Below are 10,087 nucleotides of genomic sequence, written 5' to 3' on the forward strand. Positions count from 1 at the left end.
AGATAAATCTATATTATATATATATTCAGATATATATTTATATAAACAGATATATATGTGAACATTGTCCACATTATATTTCTTTGTTTTGAGACAGAGTCTCGCTCTGTCCCAGGCTGGAGCGCAGTGGCACGATCTCGGCTCACTGCAACCTCTGCCTCCCAAGTTCAAGCAATTCTCCTGCCTCAGCCTCCCGAGTAGCTGGGATTACAGGCATGTGCCACCACGCCTGGCTAATTTTTTGTATTTTTAGTACAGATGGGGTTTCACCATCTTGGCCAGGCTGGTCTTGAACTCCTGACCTTGTGATCTGCCCGCCTCAGCCTCCCAAAATGCTAGGATTACAGGCGTGAGCCACCACACCCGGCCAACATGATACATTTAAAATTTATTCAGATAAATACAAATAGCTGGAATTCAGTTATTTTACTGCATAATATTCCATGTATGACTACACCATGATTGATTGATTGATTCATTCCCCTCAGACTCTTTTTAGAATTTTGCTATTAAAAATAATAAATCTATGAGCATCTTAGCCATGTCTCTTGGGCGGGTGTGTGGATGGTTCTCCTGCACCTGGAAATGGAGTGCTGAGTCATGAGGAAGATGCATCTTCACATTGACCAGAGAACGTGGGATTTTCTTTCTTTCTTTTTTTTTTTTTTTGAGACACTCTCACTCTGTCACCCAGGCTGTAGTGCAGCGGCACAATCTTGGCTCACTGCAACCTCTGCGTCTTGGGTTCAAGTGATTCTCCTATCTCAGCCTCCCCAGTAGCTGGGATTACAGGCATGCACCACCATGCCTGGCTAATTTTGTATATTTAGTAGAGACAGGGTTTCACCATGTTGGCCAGGCTGGTCTTGAACCCTGACCTCAAGTGATCTGCCCGCCTTGGCCTCCCAAAGTGCTGGGATTACAGGTGTGAGCCACCATGCCCAGCCAACACGTGATTTGCCATAGTGGTCGTACCACCCTACTCTGTCACATCTCAAGGTGATGACTTTGTCCATTTTGGTGAGTAAAAAATGGTATATTGTGATCTCATTTGGCATTTCTCTGATTGAATATCCTTTTATATGTTTATTGACTATTTGGATTTACTCTTTTGTGAATTGCCTACCCCTGTCTTTGCTTATTTTTCTATTTTGTTTTCTATTTTCTGTGTTTGTTTTGCATATATACATATAAATAGTTTTGTTTGTTTTGTGTATATACACAGATACACATGCATACATACATACATATATGTATTAATATGTCACATGTATATAATACAATTATCTCTCAGTTTACAGATTTTCATGTTTTTATTTTTTATTGTGTTCTTTGATAAACAGAAATTTATATTTAATGTAATCTAGTTTTTCTACCTTTTCCTTTATGGCTTGGCCTCCTTTGTCTTCAGAAATCCTTTACCACAGTGAAATTAAAACAACCACCACCACAAACACAGAAGTTATCCTATACTGTCTTCGAAAAGTTTTAAATTTCTTCTTTTCACATTTAATCCTTAAATCCATCTGACACTGGTTTTATGCATTGTGTGTGGGAGGGATCTAATTTCATTTTATTTCTCATAAGGATAACCAGTTAATTCTGCACTATGTGGTCCTTCATTCATCCTTTCTTCCTAGATCTTCAATGCTACCAGCCACATAGGAAATTTCCATTTATGCATGGGTCTATTCCCAGGCTCTCTCTTCTGATTTCTTTGGCATATTAGCCTCTATCTGCACCGGTGCCATATTGATTTATTTATTATACCTTTTCACTAAGCCTGGACACTGGTGGGGCAATCACCTCCTCACCCTTCATTCTCTTCTGAGTGTCTTGGCTATTCTTGCCTTTTGCTTTCCTATATACATATTAGAATTAACTTGTTAAGTCTCCAGAAGAATTTGTTCTGAATTGATAGATTAATTTGAGAAATGGTATATTAATTTGAGAAGTGATATATTTATGAAATTGAGTCTTCTCCTCCAGGTGTATGGTATATCTTATTTATTTATTTTCAGTGGATATTTGGGTTATTTTTAGTTTTTGCTGTTAAAAAATATTGAATTTATCTTTGGGAGGCCGAGGCAGGCGGATCACGAGGTCAGGAGATCGAGACCATCCTGGCTAACACAGTGAAACCCCGTCCTACTAAAAATGCAAAAAAAAATTATCCGGGCGTGGTGGCAGATGCCTGTAGTCCCAGCTACTTGGGAGGCGGAGCTTGCAGTGAGCAGAGATCACACCACTGCACTCCAGCCTGGGCGACAGAGCGAGACTCCGTCTCAAAAAAAAAAAAAAAAAAAAAAAAAATATATATATATATATATAGAATTTATTTAGGTTTCCTTAGATGTCTTTCAGCATAGTTTTACAACCTTTTTAAGTCTTGCACATCTTTTGTTAAATTCTTTCCTATATGTATCTTATAATTTTCTGCTGCTGTTATATGTGGTAACTTTTAAAAAAAGTATGAAACATAACTATTGTTTGAGATCTTCATTGTAAACTATATTCTTACTGTGTTTTGTTGCCCTTCAGAGACAGTAAGATGGATGGGATAATTTTTCCCTTACCAAATAACTCTGGACTTCTAGACTGCTCTACTCTTCAAATTCTTGGATTTGCTTTTTATACTTTCTTGTCTTTTTCATTGCTGTTATGTTGTGAGGGAAGGACTCCTTTCCAATCCTGAGCTTGATGTGCTCCTGACTAACCATATGAAGCTTATTAAAATCATAGGAAAATTGCCAAAAATACATAAACTGCCCACAACCCTATTATTTAAGTTCCTTCAAGATTCTCAAATAGTGGAGCTTGCAAAGAAAATCATGTCTGCATAAGTAAGCTATTATTTCACTAATTAATAGTTATTTGTATCTAGTTTAAATAATTACATTACTATAGAAAAAAGAATGACAATGAAGTAGAAAGAAGAGGTATATTCTTAGAAGTGATAACCCGGGATGCATTGTCCCATGGTTGTATCTCAATCAAGTTTTAGGTAAAATTCTTACAAGAAAACGAATAATCTCACAAGCATTGCCTCAGAAACCCAAGTCAACAGAATAATGGCCACTCTTATGTGTGTAATGGCAGTAAGGTTGCATAAGTGGACATGGCAACAGAATTTTGGGGCCATTTGGCCAATTTTTTTTAATTTTTTTTTTTTTTTTTTTTTGAGATGGAGTTTCACTCTTTTTGCCCAGGCTGGAGAGCAATGGCACAATCTAGGCTCACTGCCACCTTGGCCTCCCAGGTTCAAGCGATTCTCCTGCCTCAGCCTCCCAAGTAGCTGGGACTATAGGTGCCTGCCACCACACCTGGCTAATTTTTGTATTTTTAGTAGAGATGGAGTTTCACCATGTTGGCCAGGCTGGTCTTGAACTCCTGACCTCAAGCAATCTGCCCTCCTTGGCCGCCCAAACTGCTGGAATTACAGGTGTGAGCCACTGTGCCTGACCGCCATTTGACTGATTTCTATAGGTATATAAAATTCTAAGTTTCTAACTAAGCTATGCCAAAATTCCGGCATAAATGAGCAAAATTTGAGTTTAATTGAGGTGTATTATTGACTGTCAGTTGCTACCTAAGGAAAGAGCCATCCATTGTCAGGATAATGAACATACGGTGTCTAATAGAGTGCGAGGGGTGGTTGCAGAGGCTGAGGAGTTGGGTACATTGGCCCTGAAGAATGGCTAATGTCTCTGAATTACGAGACTGTTTAGGTAGGACAGTGCATTTGTGTGCTTTTTCACTTTCAGAATGACTCAGTGGCGTTGCAGTAGGATTACTGTAATTCTTCTCTCCTTTTGGAAATTTAAGTTTTTTACTCCGTTGAAGATAGGCATGACCATGTGATTTACTTCAGCCAATAAAATGTGAGCAGAAGTGGCATTATCACCTCCAGGGAAAAACATTTAATGCCTTGCCTCTGTTTAGCTGCCTTTGAGTGCATGAAGGAACAACACTAGCCAATCGCACAGAAAACTAAACAGTTGCTAGGACTGTCAACGAGACCAGACCTGCAGAGGACCTGGTGAGCCAGAAGCAGACTTTTGTTGCTAAAGGTTTGAAGTTACTTGTCCTGCAGCAAAGCCTAGGATTTCCTGCCTGACACAAATACCAACCATCACAGTACATTTTGTGTGAATTATGAATTTAAGAACTAGCAGCAAGGACTGTGGATTTCAGTTTCAGAGATCCAGAATCTCACTTTCCTCATGTGAACCCTGCCAAAGTTGAGTGATGTGGAACTTGATATCCATGGGGGGGAAAAAAGAAAGAAAACCAAAAAACTGATTCTCTCAGTTTTGAGATAAGAATGAGAAAGAGAGTAGGCCGGGCATGGTGGCTCATGCCTGTAATCCCAGCACTTTGGGAGGCCGAGGTGGATGGATCACGAGGTCACGAGATCGAGACCAGCCTGACCAACATAGTGAAACCCCCATCTCTACTAAAAATAGAAAAATTAGCTGGGCGTGGTTACACGCACCTGTAATCCCAGCTACTTGGGAGGCTGAGGCAGGAGAATTGCTTGAACCTGGGAAGCAGAGGTTGCAGTGAGCCGAGAACGCGCCACTGCACTCCAGCCTGGTGACAGAGCAAGACTCCATCTCAAAAAAAAAAAAAAAAAGAGAAAGAGAGTAAAGTTATGTCACCAAAAGGACTCCATTCCCCCCAAACCATAATTTGATTATCTTTCAAGGATTAAGAAAAAGTACATGGACATGTATACACCTGTGTAATGCATTTAACTATGTGTGGTGTAAGCAGAGCGGCAAGCTTGGTATCTTCTATCCTAACTGCTTTAATATCCTTAGGTCTAGAAAACAGTTGCTTCTTGAAACTGGACTCTGTTCTTAGCCCACCCTTGTATCTGATAGCCATCAGCGGTACAGAATTTATCAACAAAAATGCAAAACGTAATATTAATTTAGTGTCTTTCCTTTGAAGCCAGGAAGTCCTTTGCCTCCTTTTCATGTTTCTAGCCTTGTGAGAGCTGTCACTTCATTTGGGGTCATTAAAGATAAAGGAGATTTGTTCTCTTGGCATTTCTCAGCCCTGATACTACCCACTTCAAATGGCCCTGTCCTTGTCTCTTTAGAATCCATAGTCTATACACTAATAGCTGCCTTCTCCCAGCTCTAATTCAGGTGGCCTTGTCTGCTCCCCTAATGCTCCCCCAACCAACACCAAAATGAACAAACAAAACCTTCCGAACTCATAAGATCACAAGCTAATCCCTCTCTGATTTGGCAAGGGGGCGGAATTCTACTTTCTATTCATGCTCACCCAGTCTTTTTTCTTCATCCATACCACTCCCCATTCCATTCCTTCACCTCCTGTTCCTGCAGAGAAATCTCTATCCCCTCTCTATGGAACATTCCTGCTGTCTAGATATGTTACAGGCACTCACAGACATGCTGACTGTAAGAGCTGACATTCAAGTGATCCTGCTCTACAGAGTGACAAGAAAGCACAGTGCTCGTTCGTGAGATCCCTACTGCCCTACTTACAGTGCAGGGGAGTCCCTTTAGTCCCCAGAGGCCACTTCAGTACTCTAAGACCACAAGGAAGGAAGGCAACAGGGGCCAAGGAGGATTTGCTCACTCAATGAGCTTTTATGAGTAACAGAAGCGAGAAAGTAACTTGTATTCATATACAGTTTTGACATTTCCTTTAGAGGAGGTAAGTCTCAAAAGGTAGGGTCCCATGATGATATAAAATTATTTATTTCTTAATTTCATGTCTTAAGTGCCTAATAGTTTTCTAGAAATTTTAATTGGATACTCAATACACCCGGAATATTTTCTCCCAGTGCCACATCTAGTATTAACTGTAATGAAATAATAACAACATTATCTAAGATTTATGTACTAAGAACTATATTAAGCCCTTTAAATTTTCATAGAAATCCCACAAGCGAGGTGCTATTCTTACCCCTTTACCAACCAGAACTCAGCCTTTGGAGAGACTGTGGTGGCCCAAAGTTAACATTTGTGAAAGGCAGAGTGGGGACTGAGTCCTAGGCCCGTCCCATCTCAGACCCCAGACTGTTTACCCCCATGCTCAACAGCATTTGATGTGATGGCCCAGTCTGACTCAGGGCTCCACAGTGTACTGAGTGTGTTTGCATCTGTTCTGATTCTCCAACTTACCATGCCTTTTGGGAGAATGTAATATAAATAAGATTTGGATTAGCTTACATTTTTTCTAGGTGCCAAAACATAAGAGTAGAATTTAAGACCTCCGGATTTACTCGTGCACTATCCATTGATCCATGACCCTTTCCTCTGCTCTGTGATGGCCAAGAGGTGGACATGGTCCAGATCACTGAGGAAAGAGGAAGCCTGAAACAGGGAGGTTTGTGGCTGTGACTATAGCCGGCCCCTCTGCAAACCTTGGTTTGCTCACTGGTAATTGGAGGAGTTTGTGGTGCTCGCAGGCTATCTGAGGGGTCTCTTCCAGCTGTGACATTTGGTGGCCCTAAACTCTCAGTGCCTGCCTGGCTTTTACACGGTCTCATACCTGAGCACCAAGCAACTCCTGCTTCCCACAGGCACCTTTCCTCTGTTCAGAGAATGTGAGCAACATTGAGAGCATGTAAGGGGCAATCTGGTGAACAGACTGGAGTCCATACCTTCAAGTGGCTGAAAGCTGTTTTGCTTGCTGGAGATTTTGAGCCCGGCAGTCAGCCTGGAATCTCCAGTCCTCCTTTTCACCCTAGCTTGCAGCCCACAGGAGCCAGTAAATTAAGACCTTTGCCTTTGACATTTGGGTTGGGAAAAAAGTGAAAACCGATCTAATAATAATTAGTTATGGTTTAATATGCGAGATTGAAGCGTTCTCATTTTTCATTCTGGAGCCTGGTGAGAAGGAGCCAAGAGCAGAGATTGATGGGGAAGCATAAACCCCCGCAATGTTCCCATGCCAAGAGAAGTAAATGATCCTCAGGCGCCTTCTTATATCATGTTAAGAACCCATGACAGCCCCAAAAGAAATGGAGAGACCCAGAGAAGGTGGGGGATAAAAGAGGGGTTTTTTTCATTGTTCTCTTAAGCCAGGCACCTTGGCACACACATCCGTGCCTATTCATTGTGTAAAGACTGTGGTCTTCAGGCTCCAAGAAAGAGGGCTTGGATTCAGATAACCAACTCTGGGGAAATAGCAGCTTGTTTTTGTAACACTGGAGATGTATTTACTTTTCACTTAATGAAGGGGAGTGATGTCTTGGATAAGTCATGACCCAACACAAACTACAAACATTAGGCCCAAACATTACACGGGAAACCCTTCCCAGAAACGTCCAATTTGTTACTAAGTAGAATCAGTATTGGTGGTTTTAGTGCCATGGAGAGATTTCATTAACTTTCTGAAGGGAAAACGCTGTGGAATGGTGAGTCAAACCTAAAGACATTCTGCGTGCGAGTGTGCGCACGCGCTCCTGTGCCTACGTGTGCGTGTGGCATAGCTGCAATTTGACATCATGTGGTAAGATTAGCCTGTTTCTCGCTGGCGGGAAATTCAATGTGGCCCAGAAAGTTACAGAGGGAGGAAACTGTGAATTGGTTGAGAAGGAAAGTATTAAATAATTCTTGATGTATCACTGTGTCCTGGAAAAGAATGAAGATTAGGAGAAAAAAGGCTGGAACAGGAGAGGAAAAACAGATGGTGCCTTGCAAAGAACACTCCTGCAGTTTTTCACATGTCCCAGTGGGACTTGAAATGTGAACACAGAGTTGAGGCTGAGCAGGGAGCCAAACACACTGCTGCGGACAGGCCAGTGTGGCCTCATGACCTGGGCATGTTGTCCCAAGGCCTGGAGGCTGATACCCAGGGGAGCCCTGGGGAGGGCCGGCAGATGCTGCCCTGTCGGGAGTGAGCAACTGAGGTCAGCAGGACCATCAGCCAAGTGCCTGGTTTTATCCGTCATGAATGAGATGGCAAGGATCCAGCCATGGGAATTTTAGCAGAATAGTTATGTGTAAGGAAATAGGCATAAAATAAGAGAGGGCAAATGGGGCTTACCACAGAATACCACAACCAGAACACAAAAATCTTAATGACTTTTAAAGATTTTTGCAAAGTTTCAGGCCTTCCCTCTACTCAGCAAACATTCCTATACCTACCCTTATTTGCCTCTTCAGGCTTTCTAGATCCTTCCCTATCTCCTATTTGCCTGTAGAGCTGAATGAAACCAGAGACCAAGCCAAGGGTGGGGAGCCCACTGGCCCTAACAGGCTCTTTTGCAAGGCCCACACTCTCCATGAGCTTCTGTAGATTTGAAGGCTGTCTTGAGCCATTTGCCTGAAAGCCGGAGTTTCTAGCTCCAACAAATACGAGTCTCACAAAGTAAGAACAAGGCCTTAGTGTCTGAGATGTGGGACTTCATACAATGCTGTGATTTTAATATAAGAAATGAGAGATTAAATTATAATGACATTTCAAAAAAGAATAACATTTTCATAAATACCAAAGTCTACCAGCAAACTCAGTGGTAGATAAAAGATTTCTAGCTAGTGAAGAAAGAGCATTTAACGTGCAATGTTGGAAATTCTATGTGAGCAGGTAGAGAAAAGAACAGCAATTTTATATTTTTAAGGAATGTGATGTTATGGGAAGGCACAGGTGGTAAGGCCTCCTGCAGTGGTCCTCAAACTTGAACAGAATCATAAAGAAGGCTTGTTAAAACATAGATGGCTGGGCCCCACCCCCACAGTTCCTGACTCAGTGGGTCCAGGGAATTCTAACAAATTCCCAGGTGATGCTGATGCTGCTGTTCTGGGGCCTGCACTTTGAGAACCACTGGCTTAGTTAAGATAAAGATACACGCATAGATTACATTTCTATTTACCCACATCTGCAACTGTATTCTGGCAGGAAGTGTAATGGACTGTAACAAAGCCAACAATTATTGGACCCCTTTCCTGTCCCCGGTCAGTGGTTTCAGGGAGCAGCTGAGCTGAGCAGAGATCATCATTGCTGGCAGTGGGAACACAGGTGTTCTGGACCCCTGAGGTGTCCTGCTGGCTGAAATGAATTTAGGATTGAGGAAAGGGGCATGAAATATTAGAATGTTAGCACTGGAAGGGAGCTAGGAGAAAGTCTGATGATTATGGAATAGACATTGAGTGAGAGAGCCTTGAATTTCAATTCCAGCTGTGACACTTACTAGCTTTGAAAACTTAGCAAGTTACTTAACCCCTATGAACCTCAATTTCCTCCTCTGTAAAACTGGGAACCCTAAAAGGATTGTGTTTCAGTCACAATTCTTAGTTGCAATCAACTGAAGTCCAGTTTGGCTGATTTAAGCAGAAAGGGAACTTATTGCAAGGATATTGAGTTCTACAGGGAAAACGAACTGTTTCACCAACAAATCAATGGTATTTAAAAAAAAAAAAAAAAAAAAAAAGAGGAGCTGTTGTTGAATAAAAGAGACATCAGAGACATAACAACCAGAGACTTCACTTGAATCGTGATTCAAGCAACCACCATGAAAAGACAATTGGAAGAACTGGAATAAGGCTGGGTTTGGGATGACATTAAGGAATTACTGTGAATTTTTTTAGGTGTAAAACTGTCCTGAGGGTTACTGTTCTTGTAGAGGCTCTAATGGAGACTAGCACACTAAGGTATTTACTGGTAAAATAACACAATGTCTGAGATTCACATCAAAAAACTCTAGGGAAAGAAGTCATAGGAGGAGGGAAGTGGAGGAGTGTAGAAAAAACAGGATTGGCAAAACGTTGATTATTGTTGCACCTCAGTTATGAATACATGGTGATTTACTTTGCTTTTCTGTGTGGGTTCATGTGCCTGTGTGCTTTTGAAACTCTTCATAATAAAACACTCCCACAAAACAGGGAACAGCCTGTCTATGAGGGCTGGTGAATAAGGCTCAGATATCTCTTAGGAAAAGATTGAGATGCTGTTGCCATTGTCACCAATCCCCAGACGTTGGAGCTTGCACTGTTGGCAAGGGTGGTTGTGAGAGTTATTAACTAGCATTTTCAAATTCTATAGTAAGGTGTCTCTAACAGCAACACTCACAAGGTAGGAAAATTTTCAAGCTCAGAAGAGGGAC

Source organism: Pongo abelii, chromosome 13, assembly GCF_028885655.2.
Source record: "Pongo abelii isolate AG06213 chromosome 13, NHGRI_mPonAbe1-v2.0_pri, whole genome shotgun sequence".
Lineage (NCBI taxonomy): Eukaryota > Metazoa > Chordata > Mammalia > Primates > Hominidae > Pongo > Pongo abelii.